The 24588-nt window shown below is 35.5% G+C and overlaps 1 long non-coding RNA gene across 1 annotated transcript in view; it reads right to left on the reverse strand.

The window, feature by feature from the left end:
* Positions 1–24588, reverse strand: part of LOC113255117 (uncharacterized) — a 913389-nt gene that overhangs the window by 301215 nt on the left and 587586 nt on the right. The window contains exons 16-22 of the long non-coding RNA XR_007190393.2: positions 18187–18277; positions 14854–14952; positions 13499–13642; positions 11511–11592; positions 5779–6058; positions 3941–4165; positions 3414–3472 (exon numbers count right to left, since the gene is read on the reverse strand). This is a non-coding gene — a long non-coding RNA (uncharacterized LOC113255117). The remainder of the gene's footprint in view (positions 1–3413; positions 3473–3940; positions 4166–5778; positions 6059–11510; positions 11593–13498; positions 13643–14853; positions 14953–18186; positions 18278–24588) is intronic.

The following is a 24588-nucleotide window of genomic DNA, read 5'->3' on the forward strand; positions in this document are numbered from 1 at the left end:
ACAGAATCTGAGAAAATATTTCCGAATCATATATCTGATAAAGGACTTGTATCCAGAATATATAAAGAACACTTACAACTCAACAGTAGATAAATAACCCAAATTTAAAATTGGCAATAAATTTGAATAGACACTTCCCCAAAGAAGATATACAAATGGCCAATAAGCAAATGAAAAGACACTCAGCATCATTAGTCATTAGGGAAATGCAAATCAACTCCACAATGAGATACCACTATGCACCCACAAGGATGGCTAAAATAAAGAAGGCAAAAACAAGTGTTGACAAGAACATAGAGAAATGAAATCCTAACACATTGCTGGTAGGATTATAAAACAGTGCAGCCATTTTGAACAACAATTTCGTAATTGTTTTAAATGTTAAAGATAGAGTTACCATGCAATCAAGCAATTCCACTCCTAGGTGTATATACCCAAGAGAATCAAAGTATATGTTCACACAAAAATTGGTACACAAATGTTCACAGCAACATTATTCTTAAGCTAAAAAGTACAAACAACCCAACCGATTGATGGATAAACAAAATGTGATATATGCATACAACAGAATATATTATTCATCAATAAAAAAGAATGGAGTATTGATATATGCCACACCACATATAAATCCTGAAAATGTTATACTAAGTTAAAGAAGCCAGTCACAAAAGACCACATAGTCTATCATTACATTTATATAAAATGTCCACATTGGGTAAATTCATCACTGTTTCACTATTAATAGGACTGAGAATTAGTAGTTCCTAGATGATAAGAGGACTAGAAAATAGGAAGTCACTGCTAATGGGATTTTTTGGATTACTGAAAATGCTCTAAAATTAGATAATAGTGATGGCTGTATATCTTTGAGAATATACTAAAAATCATTAAAATGTCTATTAAAAATGTCTATTTTTAAAGTGTAAATGTGTTGTTATGTGAATTGTATCTCAATAAAGCTATTAGAAAAAGCATGCACAAGAACGCAAAGAAGAAAATAAAATCCCCATAAATTCAGTATCCAGAGATGTTTGCTCTGAAGTTAGAGAAATAGGACAGACTTTAGAGTCACCCAAACCTGCATTCAAATCCTGTCCTTTCATTTACTAATGTATTTGTAGCTAAGCGATTTAACTTCTCTGAATTTTTTAAAATCTGCAAATGGATCCATTAGTAAGGACAGGATAAACTTATCACAAGTAAATGGTGAAATTTAATAAACATAATAGATTTTTTTTTCTGGGCTCACATAATGGTCTAACAAGTTTGGGTTCATGCCAATAGCAGCTCTTTTCAGTGCTCTGGGGACCCAGACTCCTTCTAGGATTTGACTACTACCTTCTAGGGTGGGGGCTGATAAATTTTTTATGTAAAGGGCCAGATAATAAATATTTTAGCCTTTGCAAGCCGTAACGTCTCTGTTTAAACTCAACTCCACTGTTGTAGCACAGAGCAGTCATAGGCAATATGTAAATGTATTGACAGACTGCATTCCAAAAAAACCTCTTTATAAAATACCCAGGAGGGCAGATTTGGTCAATGTGCCATAGTTTGCCAATGCCAGCTCCAGAGTCTTGTATCCAGCTAGCAAAACAAGAAAGAAGGTGTGGAGGAACCTGACTCTTCAATGCTCAGCCTGAAGTTATACACATTAGTCTGCCCACATTCTCTCAGTGAAAACAAGTCAAAACCATAAAAGATCATACGTACCTGCAAGAGGGTCTAGAAAATGCTAATGATTAAGTATTCACTTTCTAGCTTCAACTCTTACTATGCAAAGGAGATGAATCTGGTGGAGAGTTACTCATCTTTAGCACATTTTATGGTGCTGTTGTGAGGATTAGTAATAGCATCTACGAAGTGACTTGGATGTAAGAGAATTCAATATATACTATGGTTTTTATCATTCTGATCTTGTACATTTTCAACAAAATTCTAATCTCCTTTGGGCACAATTTCTCTGTCTTAATTGTGTTTTAATTATTACTCTCTTTCCTTAAAATGTGTTCTACTTTTATTATCCACACAGATCCTTTCTCCACTCTGTTCTTCACTCCATTCTAAAAATCTCTTAACTCTAGTTTGTAAAGACAGCACTAGTTTCTATATTCTATGGCCTCCCAAGTTCAAGACTTCTGAATCATTTTTGGCTCACCTTTGCACACATACTGACTTCCTGCATACATTTCCACCATTTTTTTCCATGTAACTTGTATGGCTTTCTCACTATTCTTGTTTCCATCTTCTATTGTCATGTGTATTCATTTCTTAAGGGCTTCTGTAAGAAAGTACCACAAACTGTGTGGCTTAAATGAACAGAAATTTATGTCTCACAGCTCTGGAGGCTAGGAGTCCAAAATCAGGGTGTTGGCAGGGCCACACTCACCCAGAAGCCTGCAGGAGAATCCTTCCTTGACTCTTCCTACCTTCTGGCAGTTTGTGGACAAACCTCAGGGATCCTTGGCTTGTTGGTGCAACATTAATCTCTGCCTCTGTAGCCGCATGGTGTTCTCCCTGCAGGTTACCATTCACATGACCATCTTTTTATAACGACATCACTTATACTGGATTAGGGGCCCACTGTACTCCAGTATGACCAAATTTTAATTAATTACATCTGCAGTGACCCTATTTCCTACAAATAAGGTCACATTTTAAGGTCTTGGGGGTTAGAGCTTCAATATATATCTTTTTGGAGGGGATACAACTCAACTCATAATACCATGGCTCAAGCTTACATTACCTATTTGCTGGAACACTACTGTAGCTTTCACTTGTTTTGTTTTAATTCTCCATCATTTCCTTATTTCAATATACCTTTCAAGGTCAGAAAAACTTTTTTTTTTAAGATGTATTTATTTAAGAGAGAGAGAGAGAGAGAGAGAGAGAGCAGGCACATGCATGCGGCGAGGGGCAGAGGGAGAGAACCTTCAAGCAGACTCCCCACTGAGCACAGAACCTGACATGGGGCTCCATCTCATGACCCATGAGATCACGACCTGAGCTGAAACCAAGAGTTGGACGGGTAACTGACTGAGCCACGCAGGTGCCTTTTCTAACATGGCATGAGTATGATATACTAGGTTTTAAGTTAGAAGTTCAGTAGCCTTTGGTAAATAACTTAATTTCCTAAATCTCAGCTATTTCCTCTGTTAATCAGAAATAATAGTACATACTTCATAACACTGTCAAGAGGATTAACTAAGGTCATACAGGGGACCACACCTACCATACGTAGTGCCTGACAGATGATCAAGGGCTTCCTCAATAAACAGTATACCTGAATTTATGACCTTAATTATACAATTCTGTTACTCAAAAATTTTAACATCATGGACTTGTTTTATTTCTTTAAATGTCCCATGTATATTAGCATTGCCTTGCCCCTAAGAGACACTCAATAATGAATTTACCTTATATTTTTGAAGGCAAGCCCTTGAATAAGCAGTTTCTAGTCTTCAAAATAACACAACTAAAAGCAAGAGAAAAATGTATGAGGAAATTAGGTCAAAGACAGAAATAAGAAAATAAGTATATAGGGCAAGGTTGAATTCATTAGGATTCTTCTTTATGAGTCATACCAACAACGTTTAGCTTATATAAGAAATATGTACAGTATTTCAAAGTTGGCTGTTGAAGGTAAAAAATCTGTTTTGTATTTTAAAGTAAGCAAGAAGTTCCTTTAAATAACAACATGGCATTGAGGAATCTCAGCGTTTTCTTGTTTTTACCCCAACAACAATCTGCTTTCATGCATACTCCACACAGAGTACCAACTCCTCAACATTATCTCTGAAAAACCACATGAAAGGTTAAGTAGTATTAGTCTCCCATCTTTTTTCTTCCAACGTATGATAATCTGAAATCAAACTATTACGTTTCAGAGCTGAAAGATGACTTAGTGATCATTCAATACCCTTTTTTAGATAAGAAATATTACCTGGAATAATTATGTGATTGAGATCACGCTGCCATTTAGTGGAGATGGAGATTAGAAACCAGGACGCCTGTCAAGTGTTCATTCTTCTTTGCCATACATCCTTGCAGTCAAACTGAAGATAATGAAGAGGAAATCCACGGATGATCTCTGGGGATGAGAACTCTGTACGGAAGCCCTCCTACTCTGACACAGTGGCTGTGGAGTACCCATTGTGGCAGAGTCACCCTGCACACAGAACATTAATACTGCTTGAAAAATCATATATTAAGGCTGACATTAAAGACTTATAGACAACTAATTCAGGAAAAAAAAACTGGGAAAAGAAGGATTAAAATCCCTCTTCATACTCCGTATGCAGTGTTTCTCAAACTTCACCATGTATATAAATCACCTGAGGATTTGTTAACAAAGACTGTGATTTAGTAGGTCCACGACAGGGCCTGAGAGTCTGCATTTCTACCAAGCTCCCAGATGATGCTATTGTCTATGATCCATGGACTTATCTGGAACAGTAAGCTCAAGAATGCTGATAGATCATAATCTCTCTTGTGTCTGGGTAGGGTCGGCTTGGTCTGTAGGAACCACAATGACTACAGTGCTTGCTATCTCCTGCCCTGCTTTGATCCTTAGCTCTATTCTACTTTAAAACTATATCCAGTTTTTTTTTTTTTTTCTACACAACTACAAAAAACTTTCTATAGGAAGGTACCATGACTTGTATTTGACTCTCCAGTGCCTACCAAATGTTGGTCACTTAAAAATGTTTATGATTGATTATAATGTTAAAAGAAAAAGAATGTTTGGAAGAAAATGTATTCTGAAAGAAGGAAGTCCTTTTTGGACACTATTCTCTTGGCCATAATGGGAATCATTCTGTAAGCTAGCCATGCTATATGTGCTATGACATTAGAATCAACGTCATATTGTAAAATATGTGATTTGTCTTATCATATGCATTAATCTATGGTATAATAGTGTTTTACTTCTTTTGAAAGGGAAATATTTAGTAATTCATTTATAATTTCATTTCTAACTGAAACTGGAAATAGTAAATCATGACTGATTATATACAAAAAGTGTTTTGCATATGATAATTGTTACAGAAAAAAGATCAACTAAAATTCAATCCATTTCAATTAATAATATTTTGGAAATTTATATTTAAAGATAAAAAATTTTTAAATAATTTATCTATTCAATTATTAATAACTTAATATTCACTGATAATATGTACTAATTTTGGAATAAACAAGTTCTTTTTTGGAAGGAGGCAAATTTTTCCAGTGAAATTCTTTAAGGCATATAGAACATGTTGATATTTCTCTGACCCAGCCTGATCATAAAATGATATATACTTGAAAAAAATATTCTAGTAATCTATCAAGTTTCCCAAGTCCTCTCTTGATTTTCTGGCATCTCAATATTCTCTTAGGGGTGCATAAAATATCCTCATACTTGGAAATTTTCTTTTGCAGATGGTAACTGGTCTCACTCTTCAATATACCCAGTGGTCAGTGTTTTGGCTTGTCATTCCAATAATCCTTCCCTGTAACTTTCAATGTATCGAATTATAAAATTTTGCTTAGAATACCTGACATTTCCAACTCAAGAATCTATTAATTTCAAGGAAATGTTTTCAATTAAGTTTTCTCTTTCCAATATAGTCAACATACATTATTATACTGGTGTACAATACAGTGATTCAACAATTCTATACATTACTTAGTGCTTATCATGATAAGTGTATCTTTTTCAAGGAAATTTATTAGTACGCATAACTGGAGGTAGAGCGTGCTCAATGACACTATCAAAAACTCTTGTTTGTTTTCTCAACCTACCTTCCATATCCTAAACCTCATCCAAAGGCTGGTTCCCTTGTAGTAGCACGAAGGGAGCCCGAGGTATCTGAAGGTTATTTATTGACTTTCATAAGAAGAGAACATGTGAAAGCTAAGACTCTGTTCCTCTCAAAATCTACCACGGAGGTCATTTTCATGTCATGAATAGACAGCTTGAGTCACAGGCTTATCCTGGTTCAATGATAGTTAAGAAGGAGATGCCGGGCATTTGAATGGTCTAATTAGAATTCCCTTTGGAAATGAGGATTTGTGTAGGTCCCTGGAGGGGGAAAAAAAAAAAAATTCAGAGCTCAGTTTGGAAGAAAGATGACAATGTGGGATTATTCCAAGACACACTGATTTCATAAGTCTACCTTCTTTTATAAGATTCAGGTTTATGTAGCAATACATTTGACCCGTCTTTTATTTGCACTGTCTTCTGACAATCAGTTGAAAGTGTTCCATAAAAACCTAATGAAAAGCAAATAGGTGCCAAGAGTGGAGGGTAGGGACTAGTTTTGCAAGTGACCGTTCCATTAACACATGTACTTGTGTTACAAGAATTTTGCTATCTTACCAATCTTCTGATACAGGAACAGAAGACTTACATATCAAAGACCCCCAATATTTCATTTACGCTGCACGTTTGACTTCTTAGTTCCAAAGGAAAATATACAAGCAATATTTGCTGTGTATCAACAAAGAAGAATGAAGAAATTAACAGTCTAAGGTGTCCATCCACATTTGAGTTATAGAGAAAAGGACCCCAATTTTTTCATACACAAGTATGGAATGAATTAGAGGTATTCCCTAAAATACTGGGGCATCCGAGTGTCAACAAAGGATGTGAGGTTACTGGAAAAATAAGCTCTTTCCTTGTAGTTTTTCTCTGGCACAGGAGATACAGGAACTATACTTCTCTTATTTGGGTGACTTGAACAATTTTTTTTAGTTCTGATGTGATATGCAGCACTTGTTAACCCATGTAAGAATGAGTCATGTTCTAACACATTTCTTTTGTATCTTGTGGTTAGAGAGCTGTGCTGAACTGACAAACAAAGACTGTGAAAAAAGATGGGCTTTTTGTTCATATACATTGAGGACTGAATCTGTGAAAGAAGATGACCCTCAAAAATGATACATTGTTTTTCAAGAGTGACAGTCAGAAAGGCGAATGTCAGTGGTGACAGGAACACGGCAGGGACATCAGCCAGCAGCATCAATGCCTCTGTCCTTGATCATAAAGTAACAAGCAGTGGGTAAGGACTAAGGAATGCTGGCTCCTGACAACTAACTTTACATATAACTAGAAAGAGTGTTAAGATAAAGGTCAAAATGTTATATCAAAAGAGCAGAATCTCTAGACTGGTGACTAAGGCAACAAGTACTGAGGTTCAGAATAAAAGATGTCTGGAAATATTCCCCGAGCATGCCTAGCAACATGCTCTGCCTTCGTTTTGACTGTTTGTTGTTTACTTTCTCCCTTAGCTTTCTAAGAGCAGCAGAGCCATACGGGGTGTATGTATGGCCTTCGGGAAGGGAGAGAGTGGTGGGGGTTGGGGGCACGGGGCAACTCGGAGTTAATGAAAATGCTAACCTGGTCCCTTGGTCCCAGGAGTCAAACTGAACTGTGAGAAACAAGTGAAGTCGACTCTGTCTTAGACTTTTGTGATGCTACCGGGCGGAATAAAAACCCTCCTCTGCTGTCTCCTACAAGACCGACTTTTCTCCCCGGAGTGTTATCAAGAGAGACTGAACACAAGATAGAAAAGCCAATAGGGTGGGTGTTCTTATTCTTGTCTGAGTATCTTTTCTTAGTAGTCTCAATTGGAATAACAGTCTCCCCAGCATAATTTTAAGGAAAAAAATACCCACACACATACATATATATATATGTATGTATCCAGACAAAAAGAATGAAGGTACAGATTCTGTCTATTTTGAGGCAATTTCCATAGAACAGATTAAGTAGAAAAATGATTTGGGGAGCACCTCTCTAGTAAACCACTTTGGAACCTGTTTTTCTCCTAATTCTCTGGCACTGGCTAGCTTTCCTCAGAATCAGGAATCCTGCTCCTTTTAGCCACTGCCACACCATCCTCCTGAAAAAAGTCCACTCGATAACACACCAAGTTTAACATATAATAAAAAGAGCAGCTGAATGTAATAAGCTTGCTGTTCGCCAGAGATTTTTTAAAAGTGTTTTTACATTATTAACCCATTTGATATTCACAATGACATCTCGTAATGGGTCGCTCTGTTTTACAGAAGAGAAGACCATGGCACAGACAGATTAAGAAAGATAATTAACAAAGGAAAAAAAAAAGGGAGGGAGGCAAACCAAGAAACAGACTCTTAACTACAGAGAACAAGCTTATGGTTACCACAGAGGAGGTGGTGGGGGGATGGGTGAAGTAGGTGATGGGGACTAAGGAGGCCACTTGCTGTGATGAGCAGCAGGTGATGTATGGAAGTGATGAACCTCTACACTGTACACCTGAAACTACTATTACAATGTATGTTAACTAACTGGAATTAGAATAAAAATTTTAAAAAAAGAAACATGCTTAAATCATAGAGTTTTAAGTGGCAGAGCTAAGATTCCATCCCAGACAGACTGGCTTTAAAGCCTATCCTAGTAGCCACCGTAATTTATAACCCAAGACCATTTGTGTATAATATTTGCTAGTAAAATGTTTCTTACTTTGAATTGTTCTGGGTTTTTTGTTTGTTTTTGTCCTATTTGCTTCTTCTAAAAAAAATAGAATGTCACTTTATCCTCTTTTTCATTTTGGGCTTTCTGCATGATTCTCAAAAATAAGACAACCCATTTCTTAGTTTCCTCAATGTTATGGGGGATTGATAGCTACAATAACTGCACAGATAATTATCAATTTCAATTTAAGAAGATTTTGTACTTGCCACAAATATTAGTTTATTAATTTTTTTTTACACTTTAATGGATTGGAAAAATTTGAAACAAAAATCTAAGTTGAGGAAAAGAAGAGATCCCTGGTGGCCCTATTCCTAGTGCATGTTCTTGGGTAAATCATGAGGGCTTTAGTTCCACCGTTTACAAATAATTGGATAAGAGGAACTAAAATATCTAAAGAAGCTTCCAGAACTAAAATTTGATGAGTTTGTACATTACTGGGTTTGTACATTACAAGACTTTTTCCCACTTTTTTGGTAGCAAGAATTTCCTTATTTGGAACATTTAAAACCAGACTGTACAACAAATAGCAGAAAACTTTTCTCCCTAACCTTTGTTCTAACCTCTATTAAGCTGTTTCAAAACATGTCCTCATTTCTAAGGCTACTATATAATATTCGTTTATGTGTTTGGAAAGTGAACCACTTCTCTGAGAGATTCTGATTTCTTGATACTCTGCTAAATATTTTTAAAAGCAAATTATTATTTGAAGGAAAATAAATAACAACTTCTTCCAGCAGGCCAGAGAAGCCACAATCATGCTAGGGTTTATGATGACATAAACTTTTCCTAGACACTAAAGCAAGACATTGCTCCTAGCACTCTACCATCTGCTGCAGATATTTTAAAATTCTAAAGCACTAACAATGATGCAATTTGCTACATTTTGAGCTGCATTTTACAAATCTCTCTTTGCTGAATTACTATTGATGACATTAAAACCCTTTACAAATCAAGACAACACATTTGCTTGCTAGTGCCACCAAAGAGCTGTCAGCTACTCTCTTTCTAGGAGTCTACCTGCCACCTCCTTTGGGGTCAGCAATGTTTAAACTCTCTTAGAGAATGAGAAGGAGATCCATCATTTTCTACACTACTTATCGCTCACAGGAGAAAATGCCCAGGGAGAAGACAACATTAACTTGAAGAAGGAGTAACTGGGAAGCAAAGTGAGCAATTTATTATAATTTTTTTCATCTTCTCGTAGATAAGGAGGAGTATTCTCCAGATTTATGGAAACAAAAGATGAAAACTTACTAAAATAAGTTATACAACAGAGGAGGGTCGAGGAGCCAAAACACTTTTTCATGAGTGCAGGTGTAAAACTTAGAGAATTAGAGAAAATAAGTTGCCTGAAGGAAGAAGAAAAATGGCAAGAATTAAGACTTAAATGTTCGATAAGGATTTAGAAGTTTTCTTTTTCTCCTGAAAGTTGAGCAACGGGGATAGCTTCATAGATTTGTAGGTTTTAAAAAACTCCAATTTCAAATTATTTTCAGCCAGTGACAGTGTGTTATCTGGCTCTCTGCAAAAAAGTTCACTTAAAGGGACAGGAAGAAAACACATCGCCAACAATCATGAAAGAAGTTTCAGCTCAACTCCACACCTGATGACTGTGGTTATCAGTTTCAAACTTCAGAGATTATTAGCAGCTGTTACTTTCTAAAGGCACCTAAGATATTCAAACATTTGCCCTGGAAAAATGACACCTGTCGGAAAAAGTAACAGGATGAAATACGTCTTCATTCATTTTAAAGGACATAGTTTATAAGAGATTTTCATCTAACTGAAAAAATCATTGCAAGCATTTGTGGTTACCTTCTTAGCCCTTTCCCTTTATACTAGACTCTTTTTAAAAGATCTTAAATTCAAATTCCTCATATTCTTATTATGTTTCAATGCTGAAATAATTTTAACTGTTGCTATACCTGTTCTAAAACCTGTATCTACAAAAGGCCTGGAGCAGTAGACATATGCTTATTTATTAGACAGAAAATATACTTGAATTTTCATATTAATGATAATTTCTGGATACTCGTCAAATTCCCCTTTCATTTGTTTTATAAACAAGACATTATTACACAGAAAAGACAGGACACATTGAGAAATACCTTCTTTTGTTAAGTTTCAACCTAAGAAAAAATAAAGTTTACATCCTTGAACATCTTTATTCCCAAGGTTTGCTGCATCAAGTGAGGGGAAAGTAGGTGACTTAACAAGCAGAGCTGAGGGCTGAGTCACCACGCTTGTAAGTTGCAAACTGTCATCTAATTTTTATTACTGAACACTTAATGAAAGAGTGGTGAGGTTACAAGCAGGTGGCCAGGCAAGATGCGAATGAATCACTTGCAGAAAAGGCACAGAGTTTGCCACAAGAGCAAGATATTTGAAAAAGATCAGCTATTACATGATCCCCACACGAGTCCTCACCCACACAGTCTCCTTTCCCCAGAGACCTTGCTCCCATACGAACAGCAGGAATGATAATAGTAATAATATCCACCGTGCACGTGTTAAACACTAGTTCCCAAGATAGACACTTTACACGTATTATTTCTAAACACTAAACTACTCCTACAAAGTGAATGTTATCACTTTTGCTCGTAAATGAGAAAGGGGAAGCTCAAGCAAGCAGAGCTGTCTATGATCCTAATACTAAAAAGTACTGAGCTCAGGAGTGCCTAATGTCAAAGCCCATACTCTAGCCAACACACTTTGTTGCTCCATCTGTGGTTGTATACAAAGCGGTTTCTGGGAAGAATGGACTAATAGAAGGGGAGCTAAAGATATAAATTTGAGTCTTTAAAACTCAGTTATTTATTCATCTACCCAGAAAAGAAAGTGGGAAACAAATATAACAGGCATACGAAATATAAATTTAATACACAAGCAAAGTCACTAAATTAGAAATTTCGATGTCGTATTATATCCTGCAGCACTTATTTTAAAGGTACCACCTAAGATACTGGATGGTCTTAATGAATCAAATAAATCCCCTCCCACTCTTTTACTTTCTTACCTTGTAAATGCTGAATCAGGCAGAAAATGAACTTATTCGGGTTTTGATCAGAATTTTGGTTAGAACCAAACCATACACAGTCCTGAGGGTAAGAACAAAGTTCAGATGAAGGGAATGAAACAAGGCAGGACTTTCCATCCTCCACAGAACCTGTAATTCTATATTCTATTTTATTAGCCCTGACCTGCCCCGGACCAACCAGGAAAGCTAGTCTCTGGCTCCTGGGACTCTTCCTCCCTAGTCCTGATGCCCAAAGCAAACGCTTCTGGCTTCGCAGAACTTGTCATGTGTAATGCATTAGTAATAATAACCATGCAATCACTGCTAGTTCAAAATGTGGTCCTGAACATTTTCGTCAATACACAATTGTAATTTTAAATGATTCTAGAAGTTTTACTGAGCTATGATTTTTAGTTTATAATCAAAGGCGGCCAAATTTGGACTTCAAGAAATATTCCAATTACTTGGAAAATTCACAAACTCCCTAGAAACATTACCACAGAGTGACAATCTCAGGGAGAATCCTACAACTTCATAGAATAAAGGGTCCATAATTATAAACAGAAAGACCCCCCTCAAAGCAGGGTATACTGAGGAGAAGGCAGCTTGCTCTGAGAATAAGCACTTTCCAGGAAAGGGACACTTGAAGTTGAACAATCCTTTATCTTCCATTCTGTTTTATTTTACCCTTGTTTTTCTTTGTAATTACACTATAAACAGCTCATTGCAGAAATCTGTTAATATGCTGCAGATGGTGAGGGGATCGTACGGTACTTTATTCTTCAGCATCTTGGTCACTTACCTCATGAAAATGGGTCCCAGTATTACATTTAAGAAGAGGTATTTATTTTCTAACGACTTTTCTATTATTCACACAAAAAAAGTATCATTCCTCAGAACCAAACACCAGAAACCCAACACTGGGTTCTCTTTTTGACTTCCCTTGAAACTGTATTTGACTGCATAAAGCGTATTTACTTTTTAAGTGTTTAAGAATGAGAAACAAACTGAGGGCTACAGAGGGGAGGGGGGTGGGGGAATGGGATAGACCGGTGATGGGTAGTAAGGAGGGCACATATTGCATGGTGCACTGGGTGTTATACACAACTAATGAATCATCGAGCCTTACATCGAAAACCGGGGATGTACTGTATGGTGACTAACATAATATAATAAAAAATCATTATTAATTAAAAAAAAAAAAAAAAGAATGTTTAAAAAAAAAAAGACACTATTACTTTCTAGAAAATTGTATAAAGCTTAACAAATTAGCATTTACAAAATAATTTAAACATCTCGAAGTTTCATATAGCTTCTCAATATTAATATATAATTTCAGTATCTACTTTTTAATCTTGATTTTTTTAAAATTAATGTTCTTCCCCCAAAATATTAGTAAAAAGCTATCAGAGTAAGCTGAGTAACAGATTTCAGCATTATCAGTGAGGCAGTTTTTGTATGCCTTGCCAATATCTTTGTAGGTCTCCTTGTTAATCATTTTACTTTATTATTTATTCCATATATATTTCCATGAAGAGTTCTTAACTTGATGAAAATCTGATTTCTTGATCCACAATCAAATCTTACTATGGCCAGCTGCTATGTCTTCATAACTGTGAAAATATTATATCTCTTTGCAAGTTGGCTCTAATACAAGGAAGGTTACTAAACTAACCCAATTAAATTGAGCATATCTGCAAGTTTAGATGATTATTGCTGTTGTCTGGGAGGGCTGGGATCCAAAGTGATGGATTGCTGGCTACCCTAGTGAATTCTAAAGGGGAAAAACATCCCTTTCTGGATTAGCTTGAATTGGCTTACATAAAGGTTTTATGATGCAAATTGGAGATATTGGACTTAGTAACAACCTACACTATCTGTTATATTCTCCTGTCTCATAGTCACAGGAAGCTTTCTTGAGTATGACGCTCCATCCTCATTAATAAGCTCTGTGTTGTATATCTTTGTCTGATATGAAGCTGCCATACCTTGTCACCAATTATAGACTCTGAAAAGACCCATCTCATTATAGTACTTAAATTGCTTGTTCCTGAAGGTGATGCTTGGTGTGTCTCTTCTACCTCTTGCCAACAGGAAAATCACCCTTGAAGTGAATAGATGTCAGTCAAAAGCTACAAAAGAAAAGCAAAAAGAATAATAATAAAAAAAAAAAACCTGGCTAGAATATTTATCAGCTTATTGCACAGAAAAAAAACACAGATCAGACAAATAAAATGCAAGGCTAAAAGAGACACTTTTAAACATTTTAATAACATGAAACATATCTGTCCATGAATTTGGGACCAAGCAAATATTCTGAATGCGAATCACACATGTAGGCCAAAGTAGATTATTTACCATTCTGTCATTGTCACACTAAGAGTAGGATGCAATGTTGGAAAACACTTTTTATCTGTTTCTCATTGCATCACTAGGTGATAGGAAACTAAGCCTCATTCAAGAGAATTCTCATTCTTGGATGGCATCGCTCTGTATTGGAAACCTGGTCCTCAGGGAGTTTTAGATCAATTGTGATTGATCAGTAAATTGAGATATCAATTAATATGAACTGCTAGGTCAGCTGGGCAAGAAAGGGCATAGCAGAAAACTCCTCTGCTAAAGGAAAGCTAACATATTAGTCATAAAGCATATGCAAAACACATCTGAAATGCATTCAAAGGATGTTCATCCCCAGGTACAATAAAAATCTATTCCATTTCAAAAGAAAAAAGTATCTTCACAAATTCCCCTTATTAACAAACTAATTATAATCATGTGTACGAAAAAATGAATATACTTTTATTTTTTCCTCTTTGCTTTTGGAACGTTCAAGTTTATTCACAAGTTAACCCAGTAAAGACTATTTTAATGATGGGGACTCTCCAAAGGCAATCTAGTTCAAATATCTGTCCTACACCATCCCCAGAATTGAGTCAGCTGAGGGCAAAATGAAAAGGCTCACAAAAATCCTCAGAAGCTAGCATGTGGTCCCCTAGCTCAGCCCCTGGAACACGAATATACCCTAGTCCTTTCCAATATGTATCAAAGGGTTTGTAGGTCTTATGGTGTTATTCAAAATGTAAGCCTCATTTGGAAAGAAAATGTTCAATATTAACACCATCAGTCTTCCCTTTCACAAGAAGGTCAATAAATTACGCCCACTCATTTAAGTAGTCCCCTTAGCTTGGTTAACTATATGCTCAAATGTAATGAGAACATGTTTTCATACAATGTCTGTTTGTGTGTATGTATGTACCCATACACAAGCTTTCAGAATAGAGCAAAAGATAACCACATGAAATAGAGAACATATATGTTGAAAAAAATACTTGGTACAGCATACCTGTATGAGATATAACACATATTTCCAGTTTCAGATGTTGTGTTACTGCCACCATTCCTTCCTGGCAGTTTGCAGAATCTTGTAATACATGACCTGAATCTGCAAGAGAGAGAAGACTCCACTGTTGACTCCTGGACAAAAGGGGAATGGGATTCTGGCATACTCACTGAATTCAAAAGAGTCTTGCATTAGCTGGTGTTTAGGTGCATTTGGTCTTTTTCAGCACATCTGAGAACTGAGAATGGTATTACTATTGTCACTATCTTTTTTCTATTCCTCTATAAAGTTTATTGTAAACTGTAAAAAATCAAACATTTCTAAGTTCTTATTACTAACCCAGCTCTTCAAAGAGAAGTTATGATAGAAAGACATTTTGACATTTTGAATATTCTTTTTCTACTCTGTTATTTAGGTATTTTTAAAGGAAACTTATTGAAGTATAAATCCACAACACATTTTGGATTGAAGTTGAAGTCACATTTCCCCAGGTATCAAATAAACATAAAAGTGTAAGTGGTAAACATGATGAAGGCAAAAAGTTAAACACACTTTATCTTTATTTATGGCAAAATATATAAGCTCTTTCTTTGAAAAAGGTTACCTTCTCTATCAGATTCTGATGACAGGGTGATTTTTTTAAGTATGGGTACTGGGAAAGGATTTCTTCTTGAACACATCTTTTTTTTTTTTTAATAATTTTTTATTATGTTAGTCACCATACAGTATATCCTTAGTTTTTGATGTAGTGTTCAACGATTCATTAATTGCGTATAACACCCAGTGCACCATGCACTATGTGCCCTCCTTAATACCCATCACTGGCCTATCCCAATCCCCCACCCCCTCCCCTCCCCTCTGAAGCCCTCAGTTTGTTTCCCAGAGTCCACAGCCTCTCATGGTTCATTTCCCCTTCTGTTCACATCTTTTTATCTGTCACATTGGTAGCAATATACTGCTAAGGCCACTTGAGTCACTGTTATTGTATTCTCTGTGTACATCAGTTTTGAGACCATAAGCAAAAAAAAGTTGTAGTCCTTCTCTGAAAAAAATGCCAACTCAAAAATGAAAACAAGAAATGGAATTAGACAAAATTTTTTTTAAAAGAAGGAAAACTGAGTAATAGGAGGAACTGAGTTGACTTCACTGCATGTGACTTAGGTGTCTACACACATTATACTTGAGTTTGTAAAAGAAACAACCAGTGATAATATTTTTCTCATTCTATGTGGCTCTTGATAAACTTTGATCTATTGTGGAGATTCTTGTTTCCTTTGCTTCTCTTAAAACCACTTAGCTCTATCTTCCCCTTAGGTTACCAGTTCGTCCGTGGTCCTCCCGTAACAGAAGATAAGCTATCACAGTCACTGTTTCACTAGTCCCTCATATTCCACTACGTGCTGCCTTCTGTCCCTAGTACTTTTCAGAAATGTATATGGGGAATTAAACTTCTTCATTACAAAAAGATTCAGCTACTGATGTTTGCAAATCTTAATTAAGTGGGCCAGTATTAGATACCTAATACCATAAAATACCCAGAATCTGATGTCATTCGGGTTGGTTTCATCTTCTGCTTAGGTCTTGAAACTGGAATTACCTTATTTTCAAAACATTGGAACAAATTTTTAAATAGCTTGGTAGAGTTCAGTATTTTTATAAAAGACAGCTCATTTTTACCTAATACTTTTTAGCGCTGTCATGTTTGGTTGTGCAGTTTGGCATTAAACAATCTTAGGGGACAGGGGTGCCTTGGTGGCTTAGTCAGTTAAGCATCTGAATCTTGATTTCAGCTCACGTCATGATCTCAGGGCTATGAGATTAAGCCCTACATCAGGCTCTGTGCTAGGCAAGAAGTCTGCTTGAGATTCTCTCTCTCCCTCTCTCCAACACCCACTCACGTTCTCTCTAAAAAAAACAAAAACAAAAAACCAGCAACAAAAACAAGCTATCTTAGGTGACCCTATTCAGATACACAAGGTGAATCCCCTACCCCCACGTTCCTACAGGAAACAAATGGCACTACTGTGGATTGGCAGCCCTGGGTGACAGGATGGAGAAAATGTCTGAACTTCTAATCTCCAAAATGTACGGCCCTGAACATCTTTAATAACATGGTTATTAGTATCCATGGGAGTAACAATTGGTATTTTTAGAGTGATGATTATTATGTCTTAATATTAAAGAGACCTGCAAACATAAGCCCATGGGTGTCTCCCGGAAACAGTGCACATTCATAAAGAATAATTACCAAAAAGCTCTGTTTGCTCCAATCTGTCTGTCTTGATCTGTTTCAAACAGAGAGTCGCATCAGATAAATAAAAACAGAAGATTTCTTTACTCTCCCCACTCAGGTAAAAACCAGCCTGTATTACTCTGAGGACTTTCATGAATACGATCTTCCTCTCTCACTGCACATGTAAAGCACCATTTATCTGATCTAGCAGGTATACTCGCTTCCAGACCACTTTGGGCCTTTGACTCTTTGATTATGTGACTGGTAATAAGAGATTCAAATATTACATGTAAAGTAAAAAACAGAATACAGTATTTGAGAAACAAGTTGTCTCTTATTCTTTAATATTACTAAACAGAATTCAAAATAATTTCCCATCACTTTAGTTGCTGTTATTATATGCTTCTAATGGCCAAAACATACGTGAAATGAACTAGCAGCTTTTAAGTCCCTGTTCAGAACCATTTGGTGGTTCTGATGGTGACTCCTTGCTGAGAATTCAAAATCATCTTCCTTTTTTAAAAGAAAAAAAGTAATTTTCTCTCAAAGGGATATCTGCCTCTGAATGCTTCCATAATTCTGTAGAGATTTCTTTTTTGTTATGGCTCACTCATATTTACTTAAAAAGCAATCAGTAAATTGTTTATTTTATTTCCCTCAAAAATATACAAAGGGATTTAATTTCAAAATATAATTTAATACTTATTAATGACTGAAAAAAATTTTAAATCCTACAAAGTAGACCAGAGCTGAAAGTTATCCTTTTCCTTTACTAAGTAAGTAGATGAATTTTCAAAATTATTTTACTATTCACATAGCATTCAACTTAACATTTGCTGGAGTACAATAAGAATCATTTAGCCGATGTATAAAATACTATACAAGAGTTCTTAACACGAGGCAAGTTATAAGAAATCAAGTACATGGGGGTGAATACTTCACTCATATTTTTGCTTTCAAGGAAAAGATTATCTTTGGTTTCTGTCAAGAATAGCCTTAAGAAAACTTCTGGTTCTTAAGGTTAGTTCTTGTATTAATTCTGCCTTTCCTTTCACTTCTATAGCCCCCTAGTTTTGAATCAACATAACCAAAAAGATACTCACAATTTTTATGAAGTATGACAGCAACCCATTTCCACAATCTCAATTATATCCAGATTCAGGTTCCGGCCTCACAGGAAATAAATAAGAATGCCTTTGGAAGAATGAAGAAAAATCTTGTCATCAAGCCCATGAGCTTTGCAGAGGAGGCATGTCCAACCCTCAAATAACAATCAAATGGCTTGGGAATTCATGTAGAGTTAAGTGTATTCACTTAACAAGCTTTTCCACCTGGTTCTTTCGGAAACCTTGATTTTTTAACCCAGTGACAGTGAACACTTGTTAAGAAACATAAGAAGGGTTAGTAGGTGATCTACTGTGAAGCGACACTTTATGTTGGGGGGGGGAAGGTGTATAACGCGCTTCAGAATTGCAATTTACCTATCGTCATTACTTTAGAAGCAAACCTAACCTCAATAGCTGTGTTAGAATTACTACAAAAACTATTGGACATAATTATCAGCCCCGTTAGTTGAGAAAGTATTAAATGTTATAATAAGGCAAAAAAATGGTCATAAATTTTAGATAAGCATCTATGAAAAAAGTAAATAATTTCAAATATTAGCTTTTAAACGGATGCTTTAGGTGTCAGAAATATTCTTATTTGTTGAAAATTTCAATTTCCCAAAATACTAAATATGAACCAATTTTACTCTATACACAGCTTAATATAAAGAATTGCATGAAGTAAATCCTGCAAATGTGAACTCATTAACTAGGAAACTACTCTTCTCATATTAAAAGCAGTTTTTAGTGTCTTAACTATTTCAAGTGACCAGATTGAGAATAAAAGAATATATAATATGACAAAGGAGCCAAGAATATTCAGTGGGGGAGAAGACAGTCTCTTTAATAAATGCTGAGAAAACTGGACAGCCTATTGCAGAAGACTGAAACTGGACCACTATCTTTCACTACACAAAAATTGAGTCAAAATAGACTACAGACTTGAATGTAAGACCTGAAATCACAGAACTTCTAGAAGACAACATAGGTAACAAGTTGCCTGACATAGATCTTGGCGATGATTTTTTTAATGTGTTACCAAAAGCAAAAGCAACAAAAGCAAATAAAGAAGTGGGACTACATCCAACTAAAAAGTTTCTCCATACCAAAAAAGAAACAAACCAAACAAGCCAAAAAACAAACAAAAAACCAACAGAAACCCAAAACCAAAAACATCAACAGAATGAAAAGGTAACCTACTGAATGGAAGAAAATATTTGTAAATTATGTATCTGATAAGTGACTAATATCCAAAATATATAAAGAACTCATACAATGCAACAGCAGAAAATCAGTAGGCAGAACGAAGTAGGCAGAAGACTCTACCGCAGGTATACAGATAGCCAACAGGTACATGAAAAGATACTCTATATCATTAATCATCAGGGAAATGCAAATCAAAAACTGACAATGGGATATCACCACACACAGAATGGTTATTATCAAAAAGACTGAAAATAACAAGTGTTGGCAAGAATGTAGAGAGAAGGTAACTGTTGAGGCCTGTTGGTGGAAATATAAATTGGGAGCAGCCACTATGAAAAAAAGTATGGAGGTTCCTCAAAAAATTAAAAATAAAACTACAATATAATCTAGCAGTTCCACTTCTGGTATTTATACAAAGAAAATGAAAACATTAATTTGAAAAGACATATGCACCCCCATGTCACTGCAGCATTATTTAAAATACCCAAGATATGGAAAAAACCTAAGTGTCCATCAATGAACAAGTAAAAAAATTGTGTGTGTGTACATATACACACAATATCATTTAGCCTTAAAAAAGGAATGAAATCTTACTATTTGGGACAATATGGATGGACCCTATGGGCATTATGTTAAGAAAAATAATAATATAGGTAATATTATATAATTATATGTAATTAAATATATAAGAATTAAACTATGTATTTTATGTATATTAATAAATATATTTTTATATATAAAATAAGCTCATATGTAAAGAGAACAGGTGGGTGGTTGCCAGAGGTGAGGGATGGGGAGTGGGAGAAATGCGTGAATTGGTGGGGCACCTGGGTGGCTCAGTCCTTGAGTGTTTGCCTTCAGCTCAGGGCCTGATCCCAGGGTCCTGGGATCGAGCCCCGCATCAGGATCCTTCCCTGCTCTGCTGCGAGGCTGCTTCTTCCTCTCCCACTCCCCCTGCTTGTGTTCCCTCTCTCACTGGCTGTCTCTCTGTCAAATAAATAAATAAAACCTTTAAAAAAAAAAAAAAAGAAAAGAAAATGCGTGAACTGGATTTTTAGTTTAAAAAAGTTGAATTTAAAAAATAAGTGAGAAAATATGTATATATGTGTATATATGTAACGAATATATGTATATATGGTAGAGTTAAACAAAACACAGTCTTGATTCCTTTTGTATTAAATGAAAGCAGCATGTAAAGCAAGGTGTGGCCCTATCTAATACTGTCTTCTATTACAGTAAGTAGTTTTGTTTCTGTAAGAATAAAACACCTGCCCAAGCCTTTTTTAAATAACACTAGCTCCTGTTGACAAAGTAATCTAGGATGCTTTTTGCATATTTGCTCCAAACTCACTCTTTCACTTTTTCACTCAGTTGTCATTTTTTCCCCACACTTAAATTCTACTAATCCTATATTATTTGTGTTTCTGTCATCTCTGGTCTCTTTGTGAATTGTCAAGCCCCAAGCAATAGAAAATCATCTTTAGTTAAAAATAGGAAATATCATCTGAATACACTTAGCAGATTGGTACTATATGACTCTTCAGGGGAAAACTTTCATTCTTGACCAAAACAACTAAAACAGATTGATGCAGAGATAGAGAAAATAAATGGTTGACTCCAAACGTTGGTAATATTCCATAGCAGTGTCATCCAATAGAACTTTCTGCTATGATAAAAGCACTCTAGGGGCGCCTGGGTGGCACAGCGGTTAAAGCGTCTGCCTTCGGCTCAGGGCGTGATCCCGGCGTTATGGGATCGAGCCCCACATCAGGCTCCTCCGCTATGAGCCTGCTTCTTCCTCTCCCACTCCCCCTGCTTGTGTTCCCTCTCTCGCTGGCTGTCTCTATCTCTGTTGAATAAATAAATAAAATCTTAAAAAAATAAAATAAAATAAAATAAAAGCACTCTATCCGTGAAGCACTATAATATAGTTGCTAGGCACATAGGGCTATTGAACATTTGAAATGAGGCTAGTAGGACTGAGAAACTGAATTTGAATTGTAATTTGTTCTTATTTAAAGTTTAAGTAGTTTCATCTGGCCATTGAACAGACAATGCTGTTCTATAATATTAATGGATATCATGGTTAATTTTGTTTGATTTCAAAGTCTAGAATGGTCAATACAAGGAATCTAACAGAATGAGGAAGATACTTACATACACATATAAAATACATAAGTTTTATACTCTGTATTTTCCAAAAGATTACTGAAGGTTATTTATAATGTTAGCTAGATTTATGTAAATATAGTTCTATAAATTAAGAATTTCTAAATATCTGGTATAACATTTTAACTTCCCCACATTTACTATCTAACTCAAAGTGGTTTAAAAAATCTATCCTACTTAAAGCAGAATGTGATAGAATATACTCATTTTTAACTTTTTGTTACAGAAAACGTCACATCTATCTAAAAAAAAAAAGTCTAATGAACCACCCTATACTCCTGTATATTGATACCTCCACCCATTTTCTTTAAAGATTTTATTATTTGAGGGGGGAGGGGCATACACAGGAACTGGGGGGAGGGGCAAAGGGAGAAGGAGAAGCAGACTCCCTGCTGAATGGGGAGCCTGACGCACGCTCAATCCCAGGACCCTGAGAGCATGACTTGAGCCTAAGGCAGATGCTTAACCAACTGAGCCACCCGGCGCCCCTCCTCCCATTTCTCTCAAAGCCCAGATTATTTTAAAGCACATCTCAGACATCTGACTTCAGAGGCCAACCTCTTAACTGCTACACTACGCTACAGTAAGAAATTGAATTATGGTCTATGTCTGAGGAGGGAAGGCACAAATGCAAATTGTTTTCTAAATAAAATGATTAATCTGTGAAGAATAATGAAAATTGGATTAAATAATCCAAAACTGGGGGCCCCAGGGGGCTCAGTCAATTGGGCGTCTGTCTCTTGGTTTCAGCTCAGGTCATGATCTCAGGGTTGGGATCGAGGCCCATGGCAGGCTTCGTGCTAAGCAGGGAGTCTTCTTGAAGATTCTCTCCCTCTGCCCTCCTTCCACTTGCCTGCCCTCTCACTCTAAGATAAATAAATAAATCTTTTTAAAAAAATAAAAAGCCTAAGAGTAACAAGACTCTACATAATTGTCTCATGACAACAAATATCCACAGCCTGAAACATGAAGTAAGCATCTAAGAGTTATGGTTTTGTGCTAAGTGATGAGTGAAAGAATTCACGCATGGAAAAGAGACACATACACTATTCATAACCAATGTGACAAAACTTCTCCAAGGCAGAAGAAATTTGAAAATAAAAAATAATAAAAACAGTAAAATTTTCAAGTCTCTTTTTAGAGCTTTCCTTCCATTCCTCTACTTCTCTATGTCAAAAAGTACAGCCCCCTCTGAATCAGAGAATTCTCTGTGAGTCGTCTGCAGCTACTTGAAGCAAGGATAGTGACTTTTCTGGCACAGAATGTCTGACAGAGGTGGACTGTATCTTTTTAAATCAGCATCTGGCAGAAAGAACTGTGAAGGCCTTTGACACTGTGCAGTATTTTGCATCATTCCTCAATGTCCTCAACAATCTCTATTTCCCAAGGTTCACTTGACAAAAGTTGTTTGTTTGTTTGTTTGTTTGGCAGTTGATTCTTGTTTTTACTTCATGAGTTATCCTCAATTTTCAATTTCCAAACATCTTTCTTCTTCATACTTTTTTATAACTTCAAGAACATGTTATATTATCATTAAGCTTAATTAATATGACTACGTCTCAACCTATAAAATGAAACTAAATATTTTTATGTCAACAGAGGTGAGGAATTACTGTATAAATTATGATTATTGAAGTTAAGTCTCTAGGGTACTGTTTATATTGAGTAATAGTGCCTGGACATTACAAAGTCTTCTATTTTTGGAGAAGTGCTAGCCCACGATACCTTACAGCAAACATTGTAATGGTTGTTAAGAATGAGAGAACAACTAATGTGTTCAGAACATCTCATCTCTTTTTTAATAACTGGCCGAAAGGCAAAATACAGGAAAAATAAAATATAATCTTAAACTATGGTTTATTCTTGCAGTAGAATACTAGTCAGCGTTTTAAATGAATTAACTGGAGCAGGAACTATACTAGATTGTCAGCCAGGACATATGTTAATGCACATAATGTTGAGTAAAGCCAAGGAAGTTACCAAATTACATAGGGTTATTAATGTCACATATGTAAATATTAAGATACTCATAATATAAATATATATTATATATAAATTACATAATTATATATATGTATTTATATAAATTATTTAAATATATTATTTGTATATAAATCATAATATATTTATATATATAAGTTTAAAATGCATAGAAGTCAAAATTGGAGAAATTTTGCAAATCATATATTGATAAGTAACTCATATCTAGAATACATAAAGAACATTTGTAACTCAGCAATAGACAAACAACCCAATTTTAAAATGTGTAATGGATTTGGTAGACATTTTCCAAAGAAGATACATAAGTAGGGAGTAAACACATGAAAGAATGCTTAACATTATTAGTCATTAGAGAAATGCAAATTAACACTGGGTGTTATACCTAACTAATGAATCATCGAACTTTACATCAGAAACCAGGGATGTACTGTATGGTGACTAACAAAATATAAAAAAAAAAAAAAAGAAATGCAAATTAAAACCACATGACATAACACTTAACACTGACAAAGATGAGGAGAAACTGGAACCCACATACATTGTTGGTGGGAATAAAAAGTGGCAGAGCCATTTTGGAAAACAGGTAATTCCTCAAAAGAGTAAACAAGGAGTTATGATATGATAACCACAATTCCATTCCTAGGAATATACACAAGAGAAACACAAAACATATGTTCAACAAAAACATGCATACATATGCTCAGAAAATTTTTCGTAATAGCCAAAAAAGTGGAAATAACCCAAATGTCCATCATGTGATAAACAGCTAAATAAAAAATAGGATAACCATACAGTGTGATGTTATTTGGAAATAAAAAGAAACAGTACTACAACACGGATGAGCATTTGAAGGTATTTTACTAAATAAATGTAGCCAATCACAAAAGACCATAAAATGTATGATTTCACTTACATAAAATGTTCAGGATGGGCAAATCTATGGAGACACAAAATAAATTATTGATTGCTTAGGGCTGATGAGGTTGGGGAGGAATGGAGAGTGACCACTAATGGATCCAGGTT

The sequence above is a fragment of the Ursus arctos genome, unplaced genomic scaffold (genome assembly GCF_023065955.2).
Source record: "Ursus arctos isolate Adak ecotype North America unplaced genomic scaffold, UrsArc2.0 scaffold_5, whole genome shotgun sequence".
NCBI lineage: Eukaryota > Metazoa > Chordata > Mammalia > Carnivora > Ursidae > Ursus > Ursus arctos.